The sequence below is a fragment of the Delphinapterus leucas genome, chromosome 15 (genome assembly GCF_059928025.1).
Source record: "Delphinapterus leucas isolate spDelLeu-1000000601 "Yukka" chromosome 15, BTC_Dleu_Yukka2, whole genome shotgun sequence".
NCBI lineage: Eukaryota > Metazoa > Chordata > Mammalia > Artiodactyla > Monodontidae > Delphinapterus > Delphinapterus leucas.
In genome coordinates, this window is record NC_143143.1 from 88,635,677 (window position 1) to 88,651,368 (window position 15,692).

Genomic DNA, 15,692 nt, shown 5'->3' on the forward strand with positions numbered 1-15,692 from the left:
TCGGGTAAGGGTTAGGGTTAGGGTTAGGGTTAGGGTTAGGGGACGGGGACGGTTAAGGGTACTGGATAGGGTACGACAATGGTTTAGTGTGAGCGTACGTGTTAGGGTACGGGTTAGTGTTAGCGTACGGGTTAGGATTAGGGGACGGGTGATGGTAAGGCTTCGGGTAAGGGTTAGGGTTAGGTTCAGGGTTAGGGTTAGTGTTAGGGGATGGTTTAGGGTACAGGTAAGGGTACGACAACGGTTTAGGGTGAGCGTACATGTTAGGGTACGGGTTAGTGTTAGCGTACGGGTTAGGATTAGGGGACGGGTGAGGGAAAGGCTTCGGGTAAGGGTTAGGGTTAGGGTTAGGGTTAGGGTTAGGGGACGGGGACGGTTTAGGGTACAGGTTAGGGTACGACAACGGTTTAGGGTGAGCGTACGTGTTAGGGTACGGGTTAATGTTAGCGTACGGGTTAGGATTAGGGGACGGGTGAGGGTAAGGCTTCGGGTAAGGGTTAGGGTTAGGGTTAGGGGACGGGGACGGGGACGGTTTAGGGTACAGGTTAGGGTACGACAACGGTTTAGGGTGAGCGTACGTGTTAGGGTACGGGTTAGTGTTAACGTACGGGTTAGGATTAGGGGACGGGTGAGGGTAAGGCTTCGGGTAAGGGTTAGGGTAAGGGTTAGGGTTAGGGTTAGGGTTAGGGTTAGGGTACGGGGACGTTTCAGGGTACAGGTTAGGGTACGACAACAGCTTAGGGTGAGCGTACGTGTTAGGGTACGGGTTAGTGTTAGCGTACGGTTTAGGATTAGGGGACGAGTGAGGGAAAGGCTTCGGGTAAGGGTTAGGGTTAGGGTTAGGGTTAGGGGACGGTGACGGTTTAGGGTACAGGTTAGGGTACGACAACGGTTTAGGGTGAGCGTACGTGTTAGGGTACGGGTTAGTGTTAGCGTACGGGTTAGCATTAGGGGACGGGTGAGCGTAAGGCCTCGGGTAAGGGTTAGGGTTAGGGTTAGGGTTAGGGTTAGGGGACGGGGACGGTTTAGGGTACAGGTTAGCGTACGACAACGGTTTAGGATGAGCGTACGTGTTAGGGTACGGGTGAGTGTTAGCGTACGGGTTAGGATTAGCGGCCGGTGAGGGTAAGGCTTCGGTTAAAGGTTAGGGTTAGGGGACAGGGACGGGGACGGTTTAGGGTACAGTTTAGGGTATGACAACGTTTTAGGGTGAGCGTACGTGTTAGGGTATGGGTTAGTGTTAGCGTACGGGTTAGGATTAGGGGACGGGTGACAGTAAGGCTTCGGGTAAGGGTTAGGGTTAGGGTTAGGGTTAGGGTTAGGGTTAGGGGACGGGGACGGTTTAGGTTACAGGTTAGGGTACGACAATGGTTTAGGGTGAGCGTAAGTGTTAGGGTACGGGTTAGTGTTATTTACGGGTTAGGATTAGGGGACGGGTGAGGGTAAGGCTTCGGGTAAGGTTTAGGGTTAGGGTTAGGGGACAGGGACGGTTTAGGGTACAGGTTAGTGTACGACAACAGTTTAGGGTGAGCGTACGTGTTAGGGTACGTATTAGTGTTAGCGTACGGCTTAGGATTAGGGGACGGGTGAGTGTAAGGCTTCGGGTAAGGGTTAGGGTTAGGGTTAGCGTTAGGGTTAGGGGACGGGGACGGTTTAGTGTAGAGGTTAGGGTACGACAACGGTTTAGGGTGAGCGTACGTGTTAGGGTACGGGTTAGTGTTAGCGTACGGGTTAGGATTAGGGGACGGGTGAGGGTAAGGCTGCGGGTAAGGGTTAGGGTTAGGGTTAGGGTTAGGGTTAGGGGACGGGGACGGTTTAGGGTACAGGTTAGGGTACGACAATGGTTTAGGGTGAGCGTACGTGTTAGGTTACGGGTTAGTGTTAGCGTACGGGTTAGGATTAGGGGACGGGTGAGGGTAAGGCTTCGGGTAACGGTTAGGGTTAGGGTTAGGGTGAGTGTTAGGGGACGGTTTAGGGTATAGGTTAGGGTACGACAACGGATTAGGGTGAGCTTACGTGTTAGGGTACGGGTTAGTGTTAGCGTACGGGTTAGGATTATGTGACGGGTGAGGGTAAGGCTTCGGGTAAGGGTTAGTGTTAGGGTTCGGTTAGGGTTAGGGTTAGGGGACGGGGATGGTTTACGGTACAGGTTAGTGTACGACAACGGTTTAGGGTGAGCGTACGTGTTAGGGTACGGGTTAGTGTTAGCGTACGGGTTAGGATTAGGGGATGGGTGAGGGTAAGGCTTCGGGTAAGGGTAAGGGTTAGGGTTAAGTTTAGGGTTAGGATTAGGGGACGGGGACGGTTTAGGGTACAGGTTAGGGTACGACAACGGTTTAGTGTGAGCGTACGTGTTAGGGTACGGGTTAGTGTTAGCGTACGTGTTAGGATTAGGGGACGGGTGAGTGTAAGGCTTCGGGTAAGCGTTAGGGTTAGGGTAAGGGTTAGGGTTAGGGGACGGGGATGGTTTAGGGTACAGGTTAGGGTACGACAATTGTTTAGTGTGAGCGTACATGTTAGGGCACGGGTTAGTGTTAGCGTATGGGTTAGGATTAGGGGACGGGTGAGGGTAAGGCTTCGGGTAAGGGTTAGGCTTAGGTTTAGCGTTAGGGTTAGTGTTAGGGGATGGTTTAGGGTACAGGTTAGGGTATGACAACGGTTTAGGGTGAGCGTAAGTGTTAGGGTATGGTTTAGTGTTAGCGTACGGGTTAGGATTAGGGGACGGGTGAGGGTAAGGCTTCGGGTAAGGGTTAGGGTTAGGGTTAGGGTTAGGGTTAGGGTTAGGGGACGGGGACGGTTTAGAGTACAGTTTAGTGTATGACAACGGTTTAGGGTGAGCGTACGTGTTAGGGTACGGGTTAGTGTTAGCGTACGGGTTAGGATTAGGGGACGGGTGAGGGTAAGGCTTCGGGTAAGGGTTAGGGTTAGGGTTAGGGTTAGTGTTAGGGTTAGGGGACGGGGCCGGTTTAGGGTACAGGTTAGGGTACGACAACGGTTTAGGGTGAGCGTACGTGTTAGGGTACGGGTTAGTGTTAGCGTACGGGTTAGGATTAGGGGACGGGTGAGGGTAAGGCTTCGGGTAAGGGTTAGGCTTAGGGTTAGGGTTAGGGTTAGGGGACGGGGACGGGGACGGTTTAGGGTACAGGTTAGGGTACGACAACGGTTTAGGGTAAGCGTACTTGTTAGGGTACGGGTTAATGTTAGCGTACGGGTTAGGATTAGGGGACGGGTGCGGGTAAGGCTTCGGGTAAGGGTTAGGTTTAGGGTTAGGTTTAGGGGACGGGGACGGTTTAGGGTACAGGTTAGGGTACGACAACGATTTAGGGTGAGCGTACGTGTTAGGGTACGGGTTAGTGTTAGCGTACGGGTTAGGATTAGGGGACGGGTGAGGGTAAGGCTTCGGGTAAGGGTTAGGGTTAGGGTTAGGGTTAGGGATAGGGTTAGGGGATGGGGACGGTTTAGGGTACAGGTTAGTGTACGACAACAGTTTAGGGTGAGCGTACGTGTTAGGGTACGGGTTAGTGTTAGCTTACGGGTTAGGATTAGGGGACGGGTGAGGGTAAGGCTTCGGGTAAGGGTTAGGGTTAGGGTTAGGGTTAGGGTTAGTTGACGGGGACGGTTTAGGGTACAGGTTAGGGTACGACAACGGTTTAGGGTGAGCGTACGTGTTAGGGTACGGGTTAGTGTTAGCGTACGGGTTAGGATTAGGGGACGGGTGAGGGTAAGGCTTCGGGTAAGGGTTAGGGTTAGGGTTAGGGTTAGGGTTAGGGTTAGGGGACGGGGACGGTTTAGGGTACAGGTTAGGGTACGACAACGGTTTAGGGTGAGCGTACGTGTTAGGGTACGGTTAGTGTTAGCGTACGGGTTAGGATTAGGGGACGGGTGAGGGTCAGGCTTCGGGTAAGGATTAGGGTTAGGGTTAGGGTTAGGGTTAGGGTTAGTGTTAGGGGACGGTTTAGGGTACAGGTTAGGGAACGATAACGGTTTAGGGTGAGCGTACGTGTTAGTGTATGGGTTAGTGTTAGCGTACGGGTTAGGATTAGGGGACAGGTGAGGGTAAGGCTTCGGGTAAGGGTTAGGGTGAGGGTTAGGGTTAGGGTTAGGGGACGGGGACCTTTTAGGGTACAGGTTAGTGTACGACAACGGTTTAGGGTGAGCGTACGTGTTAGGGTACGGGTTAGTGTTAGCGTACGGGTTAGGATTAGGGGACGGGTGAGGGTAAGGCTTCAGGTAAGGGTGAGGGTTAGGGTTAGGGTTTGGGTTAGGGGACGGGGACGGTTTAGGGTAGAGGTTAGGGTACGACAACGGTTTAGCGTGAGCGTACGTGTTAGGGTATGGGTTAGTGTTAGCCTACAGGTTAGGATTAGGGGACGGGTGAGGGTCAGGCTTCGGGTAAGGGTTAGGGTTAGGGTTAGGGTTAGGGTTAGGGTTAGGGGACGGTTTAGGGTACAGGTTAGGGTACGACAACGGTTTAGGGTGAGTGTACGTGTTAGGGTACGGGTTAGTGTTAGCGTACGGGTTAGGATTAGGGGACGGGTGAGGGTAAGGCTTCGGGTAAGGGTTAGGGTTAGGGTTAGGGTTAGGGGACGGGGACGGTTTAGGGTTAGGGTTAGGGTTAGGGTTAGGGTTAGGGTTAAGGGACGGGGACGGTTTAGGGTACAGGTTAGGGTACGACAAAGGTTTAGGGTGAGCCTATGGGTTAGGGTATGGGTTAGTGTTAGCGTACGGTTTAGGATTAGGGGACGGGTGAGGGTAAGGCTTCGGGTAAGGGTTAGGGTTAGCCTTCGGGTTAGGGTTAGGGGACGGGGACGGTTTAGGGTACAGGTTAGGGTACGACAACGGTTTAGGGTGAGCGTACGTGTTAGGGTACGTGTTAGTGTTAGCGTACGGGTTAGGATTAGAGGAAGGGTGAGGGTAAGGCTTCGGGTAAGGGTTAGGGTTAGGGTTAGGGTTAGGGTTAGGGGACGGGGACGGTTTAGGGTACAGGTTATGGTTCGAGAACGGTTTAGGGTGAGCGTACGTTTTAGGGTACGGGTTAGTGTTAGCCTACGGGTTAGGATTAGGGGACGGGTGAGGGTAAGGCTTCGGGTAAGGGTTAGGGTTAGGGTTAGGTTTAGGGTTAGTGTTAGAGTTAGGGGACGGGGACGGTTTAGGGTACACTTTAGGGTACGACAGCGGTTTAGGGTGAGCGTACGTGTTAGGGTACGGGTAAGTGTTAGCGTACGGGTTAGGTTTAGGGGACGGGTGAGGGAAAGGCTTCGGGTAAGTGTTACGGTTAGGGATAGGTTTAGGGTTAGGGTTAGGGGATGGTGACGGTTTAGGGTACAGGTTAGGGTACGACAACGGTTTAGGGTGAGCGTATGTGTTAGGGTATGCGTTAATGTTAGCGTACGGGTTAGGATTAGGGGACGGGTGAGGGTAAGGATTCGGGTAAGGGTTAGGGTTAGGGTTAGGGTTAGGGGACGGGGACGGTTTAGGGTACAGGTTTGGGTACGACAACAGTTTAGGTTGAGCGTACGTGTTAGGGTACGGGTGACTGTTAGCGTACGGTATAGGATTAAGGGACGGGTGAGGGTCAGGCTTCGGGTAAAAGTTAGGGTTAGGGTTATGGTTAGGGTTAGGGTTAGGTGACGGGGACGGTTTAGGGTACAGGTTAGGGTACGAGAACGGTTTAGGGTGAGCGTACGTGTTAGGATACGGGTTAGTGTTAGCGTACGGGTTAGGATTAGGGGACGGGTGAGGGTAAGGCTTCCGGTAAGTGTTAGGGTTAGGGTTAGGGTTAGGGTTAGGGTTGGGGACGGGGACGTTTTAGGGTACAGGTTAGGGTACGACAACGGTTTAGGGTGAGCGTACGTGTTAGGGTACGGGTTAGTGTTAGCGTACGGGTTAGGATTAGGGGAGGGGTGAGGGTAAGGCTTCGGGTAAGGGTTAGGGTTAGGGTTAGGGTTAGGGTTAGGGTTAGGGTTAGGGGACGGGGACGGTTTAGGGTACAGTTTAGGGTACGACAATGGTTTAGGGTGAGCGTACGTCTTAGGGTACGGGTTAGGGTTAGCGTACGGGTTAGGATTACGGGACGGGTGAGGGTAAGGCTTCGGGTAAGGGTTAGGGTTAGGGCTAGGGTTAGGCTTAGGGTTAGGGGACGGGGATGGTTTAGGGTACAGGTTAGTGTACGACAACGGTTTAGGGTGAGCGTACGTGTTAGGGTATGGGTTAGTGTTAGCGTACGGGTTAGGAGTAGGGGACGGGTGAGGGTAAGTCTTCGGGTAAGGGTTAGGGTTAGGGTTACGGTTAGGGGACGGGGACGGTTTAGGGTACAGATTAGGGTACGACAACGGTTTAGGGTGAGCGTACGTGTTAGGGCACGGGTTAGTGTTAGCGTACGGGTTAGGATTAGGGGACGGGTGAGGGTAAGGTTTCGGGTAAGGGTTAGGGTTAGGGTTAAGGTTAGTGTTAGGGGACGGGGACGGTTTAGGGTACAGGTTAGGGTACGAAAACGGTTTAGGGTGAGTGTACGTGTTAGGGTACGGGTTAGTGTTAGCGTACAGGTTAGGATTAGGGGACGGTTGAGGGTAAGGCTTCGGGCAAGGTTTAGGGTTAGGGTTAGGTTTAGGGTTAGGGTTAGGGGATGGGGACGGTTTAGGGTACAGGTTAGGGCACGACAACGGTTTAGGGTGAGCGTACGTGTTAGGGTATGGGTTAGTGTTAGCGTACGGATTAGGATTAGGGGACGGGTGAGGGTAAGGCTTCGGGTAAGAGTTAGGGTTAGGGTTAGGGTTAGGGTTAGGGTTAGGGGAAGTGGACGGTTTAGGGTACAGGTTAGGGTACGACAACGGTTTAGGGTGAGCGTAAGTGTTAGGGTACGGGTTAGTGTTAGCGTATGGGTTAGGATTAGGGGACGGGTGAGGGTAAGGCTTCGAGTAAGGGTTAGGGTTAGGGATAGGGTTAGGGTTAGGGTTAGGGGACGGGGACGGTTTAGGGTACAGGTTAGGGTACGACAACGGTTTAGGGTGAGCGTACGTGTTAGGGTATGGTTTAGTGTTAGTGTACGGGTTAGGATTAGGGGACGGGTGAGGATAACGCTTCGGGTAAGGGTTAGGGTTAGGGTTAGGGTTAGGGTTACGGTTAGGGGACGGGGATGGTTTAGGGTACAGGTTAGGGTACGACAACGGTTTAGGGTGAGCGTACGTGATAGGGTACGGTTTAATGTTAGCGTACGGGTTAGGATTAGGGGACGGGTGAGGGTAAGGCTTCGGGTAAGGGTTAGGGTTAGGGGTAGGTTTAGGGGACGGGGACGGTTTAGGGTACAGGTTACGGTACGACAACGGTTTAGGTTGAGCGTACGTGTTAAGGTACGGGTTAGTGTTAGCGTACGGGTTAGGATTAGGGGACGGGTGAGGGTAAGGCTTCGGGTAAGGGTTAGGGTTAGGGTTAGGGTTAGGGGACGGGTACGGTTTAGGGTAGAGGTTAGGGTACGACAACGGTTTAGGTTGAGCGTACGTGTTAGGGTACGGTTTAATGTTAGTGTACGGGTTAGGATTAGGGGACAGGTGAGGGTAAGGCTTCGGGTAAGGGTTAGGGTTAGGGTTAGGGTTAGGGGACGGGGACGGTTTAGGGTACAGGTTAGGGTACGACAACGGTTTAGGTTGAGCGTACATGTTAGGGTACGGGTTAGTGTTAGCGTTAGGGTTAGGATTAGGAGACGGGTGAGGGTAAGGCTTCGGGTAAGTGTTAGGGTTAGGGTTAGGGTTAGGGTTAGTGTTAGGGGACGGTTGAGGGTACAGGTTAGGGTACAACAACGGTTTAGGGTGAGCGTACGTGTTAGGGTACGGGTTAGTGTTAGCGTACGGGTTAGGATTAGGGGACGGGTGAGGGTAAGGCTTCGGGTAAGGGTTAGGGTTAGGGTTAGGGTTAGGGGACGGGGACGGTTCAGGGTACAGGTTAGGGTACGACAACGGTATAGGGTGAGCGTACGTGTTAGGGTACGGGTTAGTGTTAGCGTACGGTTTAGGATTAGGGGACGGGTGAGGGTAAGGCTTCGGGTAAGTGTTAGGGTTAGGGTTAGGGTTAGGGTTAGGGGACGGGGACGGTTTAGGGTACAGGTTAGGGTACGACAAAGGTTTAGTGTGAGGGTACGTGTTAGGGTAAGGGTTAGTGTTAGCGTACGGGTTAGGATTAGGGGACGGGTGAGGGTAAGGCTTCGGGTAAGGGTTAGGGATAGGGTTAGGTTTAGGGTTAGTGTTAGGGAACGGTTTAGGGTACAGGTTAGGGTACGACAACGGTTTAGGGTGAGGGTACGTGTTAGGGTACGGGTTAGTGTTAGCGTACGGGTTAGGATTAGGTGACGGATGAGAGTAAGGTTTCGGGTAAGGGTTAGGGTTAGGGTAAGGGTTAGGGTTAGGGGACGGGGACGGTTTAGGGTACAGGTTCGGGTACGACAACGGTTTAGGGTAAGCGTACGTGTTAGGGTATGGTTTAGTGTTAGCGAACGGGTTAGGATTAGGGGACGGGTGAGGGTAAGGCTTCAGGTAAGTGTTAGGGTTAGGGTTAGGGTTAGGGTTTGGGTTAGGGTACGGGGACGGTGTAGGGTACAGGTTAGGGTAAGACAACGGTTTAGGGTGAGCGTACGTGTTAGGGTACGGTTTAATGTTAGCGTACGGGTTAGCATTAGGGGACGGGTGAGCGTAAGGCTTCGGGTAAGGGTTAGGGTTAGGGTTAGGGGACGGGGACGGTTTAGGGTACAGGTTAGGGTACGACAACGGTTTAGGTTGAGCGTACGTGTTAGGGTACGGGTTAGTGTTAGCGTACGGGTTAGGATTAGGGGACGGGTGAGGGTAAGGCTTCGGGTAAGGGTTAGGGTTAGGGTTAGGGTTAGGGTTAGGGTTAGGGGACGGGGACGGTTTAGGGTACAGGTTAGGGTACGACAACGGTTTAGGGTGAGCGTACGTGTTAGGGTACGGGTTAGTGTTAGCGTACGGGTTAGGATTAGGGGACGGGTGAGGGTAAGGCTTCGGGTAAAGTTTAGGGTTAGGGTTAGGGTTAGGGTTAGGGTTAGGGTTAGGGCACGGGGACGGTTTAGGGTACAGGTTAGGGTATGACAACGGTTTAGGGTGAGCGTAAGTGTTAGGGTACGGGTTAGTGTTAGCGTATGGGTTAGGATTGGGGACGGGTGAGGGTAAGGCTTTGGGTAAGGGTTAGGGTTAGGGTTAGGGTTAGGGGATGGAGACGGTTTAGGGTACAGGTTAGGGTAAGACAACCGTTTAGGGTGAGCGTATGTGTTAGGTACGGGTTAGTGTTATCGTACGGGTTAGGATTAGGGGACGGGTGAGGGTAAGGCTTCGGGTAAATGTTAGGGTTAGGGTTAGGGTTAGGGTTAGGGGACGGGGACGGTTAAGGGTACTGGATAGGGTACGACAATGGTTTAGGGTGAGCGTACGTGTTAGGGTACGGGTTAGTGTTAGCGTACGGGTTAGGATTAGGGGACGGGTGAGGGTAAGGCTTCGGGTAAGGGTTAGGGTTAGGTTCAGGGTTAGGGTTAGTGGTAGGGGATGGTTTAGGGTACAGGTAAGGGTACGACAACGGTTTAGGGTGAGCGTACGTGTTAGGGTACGGGTTAGTGTTAGCGTACGGGTTAGGATTGGGGACGGGTGAGGGAAAGGCTTCGGGTAAGGGTTAGGGTTAGGGTTAGGGTTAGGGTTAGGGGACGGGGACGGTTTAGGGTACAGGTTAGGGTACGACAACGGTTTAGGGTGAGCGTACGTGTTAGGGTACGGGTTAATGTTAGCGTACGGGTTAGGATTAGGGGACGGGTGAGGGTAAGGCTTCGGGTAAGAGTTAGGGTTAGGGTTAGGGGACGGGGACGGGGACGGTTTAGGGTACAGGTTAGGGTACGACAACGGTTTAGGGTGAGCGTACGTGTTAGGGTACGGGTTAGTGTTAACGTACGGGTTAGGATTAGGGGACGGGTGAGGGTAAGGCTTCGGGTAAGGGTTAGGGTAAGGGTTAGGGTTAGGGTTAGGGTTAGGGTTAGGGTACGGGGACGTTTCAGGGTACAGGTTAGGGTACGACAACAGCTTAGGGTGAGCGTACGTGTTAGGGTACGGGTTAGTGTTAGCGTACGGTTTAGGATTAGGGGACGAGTGAGGGAAAGGCTTCGGGTAAGGGTTAGGGTTAGGGTTAGGGTTAGGGGACGGTGACGGTTTAGGGTACAGGTTAGGGTACGACAACGGTTTAGGGTGAGCGTACGTGTTAGGGTACGGGTTAGTGTTAGCGTACGGGTTAGCATTAGGGGACGGGTGAGCGTAAGGCCTCGGGTAAGGGTTAGGGTTAGGGTTAGGGTTAGGGTTAGGGGACGGGGACGGTTTAGGGTACAGGTTAGCGTACGACAACGGTTTAGGATGAGCGTACGTGTTAGGGTACGGGTGAGTGTTAGCGTACGGGTTAGGATTAGGGGCCGGTGAGGGTAAGGCTTCGGTTAAAGGTTAGGGTTAGGGGACAGGGACGGGGACGGTTTAGGGTACAGTTTAGGGTATGACAACGTTTTAGGGTGAGCGTACGTGTTAGGGTATGGGTTAGTGTTAGCGTACGGGTTAGGATTAGGGGACGGGTGACAGTAAGACTTCGGGTAAGGGTTAGGGTTAGGGTTAGGGTTAGGGTTAGGTTTAGGGGACGGGGACGGTTTAGGTTACAGGTTAGGGTACGACAATGGTTTAGGGTGAGCGTAAGTGTTAGGGTACGGGTTAGTGTTATTTACGGGTTAGGATTAGGGGACGGGTGAGGGTAGGGCTTCGGGTAAGGTTTAGGGTTAGGGTTAGGGGACAGGGACGGTTTAGGGTACAGGTTAGTGTACGACAACAGTTTAGGGTGAGCGTACGTGTTAGGGTACGTATTAGTGTTAGCGTACGGCTTAGGATTAGGGGACGGGTGAGTGTAAGGCATCGGGTAAGGGTTAGGGTTAGGGTTAGCGTTAGGGTTAGGGGACGGGGACGGTTTAGTGTAGAGGTTAGGGTACGACAACGGTTTAGGGTGAGCGTACGTGTTAGGGTACGGGTTAGTGTTAGCGTACGGGTTAGGATTAGGGGACGGGTGAGGGTAAGGCTGCGGGTAAGGGTTAGGGTTAGGGTTAGGGTTAGGGGACGGGGACGGTTTAGGGTACAGGTTAGGGTACGACAATGGTTTAGGGTGAGCGTACGTGTTAGGTTACGGGTTAGTGTTAGCGTACGGGTTAGGATTAGGGGACGGGTGAGGGTAAGGCTTCGGGTAACGGTTAGGGTTAGGGTTAGGGTGAGTGTTAGGGGACGGTTTAGGGTATAGGTTAGGGTACGACAACGGATTAGGGTGAGCTTACGTGTTAGGGTACGGGTTAGTGTTAGCGTACGGGTTAGGATTATGTGACGGGTGAGGGTAAGGCTTCGGGTAAGGGTTAGGGTTAGGGTTCGGTTAGGGTTAGGGTTAGGGGACGGGGATGGTTTACGGTACAGGTTAGTGTACAACAACGGTTTAGGGTGAGCGTACGTGTTAGGGTACGGGTTAGTGTTAGCGTACGGGTTAGGATTAGGGGACGGGTGAGGGTAAGGCTTCGGGTAAGGGTAAGGGTTAGGGTTAGGTTTAGGGTTAGGATTAGGGGACGGGGACGGTTTAGGGTACAGGTTAGGGTACGACAACGGTTTAGTGTGAGCGTACGTGTTAGGGTACGGGTTAGTGTTAGCGTACGTGTTAGGATTAGGGGACGGGTGAGTGTAAGGCTTCGGTTAAGCGTTAGGGTTAGGGTTAGGGTTAGGGTTAGGGGACGGGGATGGTTTAGGGTACAGGTTAGGGTACGACAATTGTTTAGTGTGAGCGTACATGTTAGGGCACGGGTTAGTGTTAGCGTATGGGTTAGGATTAGGGGACGGGTGAGGGTAAGGCTTCGGGTAAGGGTTAGGCTTAGGTTTAGCGTTAGGGTTAGTGTTAGGGGATGGTTTAGGGTACAGGTTAGGGTATGACAACGGTTTAGGGTGAGCGTAAGTGTTAGGGTATGGTTTAGTGTTAGCGTACGGGGTAGGATTAGGGGACGGGTGAGGGTAAGGCTTCGGGTAAGGGTTAGGGTTAGGGTTAGGGTTAGGGTTAGGGTTAGGGGACGGGGACGGTTTAGAGTACAGTTTAGTGTATGACAACGGTTTAGGGTGAGCGTACGTGTTAGGGTACGGGTTAGTGTTAGCGTACGGGTTAGGATTAGGGGACGGGTGAGGGTAAGGCTTCGGGTAAGGGTTAGGGTTAGGGTTAGGGTTAGGGTTAGGGTTAGGGGACGGGGCCGGTTTAGGGTACAGGTTAGGGTACGACAACGGTTTAGGGTGAGCGTACGTGTTAGGGTACGGGTTAGTGTTAGCGTACGGGTTAGGATTAGGGGACGTGTGAGGGTAAGGCTTCGGGTAAGGGTTAGGCTTAGGGTTAGGGTTAGGGTTAGGGGACGGGGACGGGGACGGTTTAGGGTACAGGTTAGGGTACGACAACGGTTTAGGGTAAGCGTACTTGTTAGGGTACGGGTTAATGTTAGCGTACGGGTTAGGATTAGGGGACGGGTGAGGGTAAGGCTTCGGGTAAGGGTTAGGTTTAGGGTTAGGTTTAGGGGACGGGGACGGTTTAGGGTACAGGTTAGGGTACGACAACGATTTAGGGTGAGCGTACGTGTTAGGGTACGGGTTAGTGTTAGCGTACGGGTTAGGATTAGGGGACGGGTGAGGGTAAGGCTTCGGGTAAGGGTTAGGGTTAGGGTTAGGGGTAGGGATAGGGTTAGGGGATGGGGACGGTTTAGGGTACAGGTTAGGGAACGACAATGGTTTAGGGTGAGCGTACGTGTTAGGGTACGGGCTAGTGTTAGCGTACGGGTTAGGATTAGGGGACAGGTGAGGGTAAGGATTCGGGTAAGGGTTAGGGTTAGGGTTAGGGTTAGGGTTAGGGGACGGGGACGGTTTAGGGTACAGGTTAGGGTACGACAACGGTTTAGGGTGAGCGTACGTGTTAGGGTACGAGTTAGTGTTAGCGTAAGGGTTAGGATTAGGGGACGGGTGAGGGTAAGGCTTCTGGTAAGGGTTAGGGTTAGGGTTAGGGTTAGGGTTAGGGTTAGGGGACCGGGACGGTTTAGGGTACAGGTTAGTGTACGAAAACGGTTTAGGGTGTGCGTACGTGTTAGGGTACTGGTTAGTGTTAGCGTACGGGTTAGGATTAGGGGACGGGTGAGGGTAAGGCTTCGGGCAAGGGTTAGGGTTAGGGTTAGTGTTAGGGTTAGGGTTAGGGGACGGGGACGATTTAGGGTAGAGGTTAGGGTACGACAACGGTTTAGGGTGATAGTACGTGTTAGAGTACGGGTTAGTGTTAGCGTACGGGCTAGGATTAGGGGACGGGTGAGGGTAAGGCTTCGGGTAAGGGTTAGGGTTAGGGTTAGGGTTAGGGTTAGGGGACGGGGATGGTTTAGGGTACAGGTTAGGGTACGACAATGGTTTAGGGTGAGCGTACGTGTTAGGGTACGTGTTAGTGTTAGCGTATGGGTTAGGATTAGGGGACGGGTGAGGGTAAGGCTTCGGGTAAGGGTTAGGGTTAGGTTTAGGGTTAGGGTTAGTGTTAGTGGATGTTTTAGGGTACAGGTTAGGGTACGAAAACGGTTTAGGGTGAGCGTACGTGTTAGGGTGCGGGTTAGTGTTAGCGTACGGGTTAGGATTAGGGGACGGGTGAGGGTAAGGCTTCGGGTAAGGGTTAGGGTTAGGGTTACGTTTAGGGTTAGGGTTAGGGGACGGGGACGGTTTAGGGTACAGGTTAGTGTACGACAACGGTTTAGGGTGAGCGTACGTGTTAGGGTAAGGGTTAGTGTTAGCGTACGGGTTAGGATTAGGGGACGGGTGAGGGTAAGGCTTCGGGTAAGGGTTAGGGTTAGGGTTAGGGTTAGGGTTAGTGTACGGGGACGGTTTAGGGTACAGGTTAGGGTACGACAACGGTTTAGAGTGAGCGTACGTGTTAGGGTACGGGTTAATGTTAGCGTACGGGTTAGGATTAGGGGACGGGTGAGGGTAAGGCTTCGGGTAAGGGTTAGTGTTAGGGTTAGGGGATGGGGACGGGGACGGTTTAGGGTACAGGTTAGTGTACGACAACGGTTTAGGGTGAGCGTACGTGTTAGGGTACGGGTTAGTGTTAGTGTACGGGTTAGGATTAGGGGACGGGTGAGGGTAAGGCTTCGGGTAAGGGTTAGGGTTAGGGTTAGGGGACGGGGACGGTTTAGGGTAGAGTTTAGGGTACGACAACGGTTTAGGGTGAGAGTACGTGTTAGGGTACGGGTTAGTGTTAGCGTACGGGTTTGGATTAGGGGACAGGTGAGTGTAAGGCTTCGGGTAAGGGTTAGGGTTAGTTTTAGGGTTAGAGGAGGGGGATGGTTTAGGGTACAGGTTAGGGTACGACAATTGATTAGTGTGAGCGTACGTTTTAGGGTACGGGTTAGTGTTAGAGTATGGGTTAGGATTAGGGGACGGGTGAGGGTAACGCTTCGGGTAAGGGTTAGGGTTAGGTTTAGGGTTAGGGTTAGTGTTAGGGGACGGTTTAGGGTACAGGTTAGGGTACGACAACGGTTTAGGGTGAGCGTACGTGTTAGGGTACGGGTTAGTGTTAGCGTACGGGCTAGGATTAGGGGACGGGTGAGGGAAAGGCTTCAGGTAAGGGTTAGGGTTAGGGTTAGGGTTAGGGTTAGGGTTAGGGTTAGGGGACGGTTTAGGGTACAGTTTAGGGTACGACAACAGTTTAGGGTGAGCGTACGTGTTAGGGTAGGGGTTAATGTTAGCGTACGGGTTAGGATTAGGGGACGGGTGAGGGTAAGGCTTCGGGTAAGGGTTAGGGTTAGGGTTAGGGGATGGGGACGGGGACGGTTTAGGGTACAGGTTAGGGTACGACAATGGTTTAGGGTGAGCGTACGTGTTAGGGTACGGGTTAGTGTTAGCGTACGGGTTGGGATTAGGGGACGGGTGAGGGTAAGGCTTCGGGTAAGGGTTAGGGTTAGGGTTAGCGTTAGGGTTAGGGTTAGGGGACGGGGAAGGTTTAGGGTACAGGTTAGTGTACGACAACGGTTTAGGGTGAGCGTACGTGTTAGGGTACGGGTTAGTGTTAGCGTACGGGTTAGGATTAGGGGACGGGTGAGGGTAAGGCTTCGGGTAAGTGGTAGGGTTAGGGTTAGAGTTAGGGTTAGGGTTAGGGGACGGGGCTGGTTTAGGGTACAGGTTAGTGTACGACAACGGTTTAGGGTGAGCGTACGTGTTAGGGTACGGGTTAGTGTTAGCGTACGGGTTAGGATTATGGGACGGGTGAGGGTAAGGCTTCGGGTAAGTGTTAGGGTTAGGGTTAGGGTTTGGGGACGGGGACGGGGACGGTTTAGGGTACAGGTTAGGGTACGACAACGGTTTAGGGTGAGCGTACGTGTTAGGGTACGGGTTAGTGTTAGCGTACGGGTTAGGATTAGGGGACGGGTGAGGGTAAGGCTTCGGGTAAGGGTTAGGGTTAGGGTTAGGGTTAGGGTTAGGGTTAGGGTTAGGGGACGGGGACGGTTTAGGGTAATGTTTAGGGTGCGACAACGGTTTAGGGTGAGCGTACGTGTTAGAGTACGGGCTAGTGTTAGCGTACGGGTTAGGATTAGGGGACGGGTGAGGGTAAGGCTTCGGGTAAGGGTTAGGGTTAGGGTT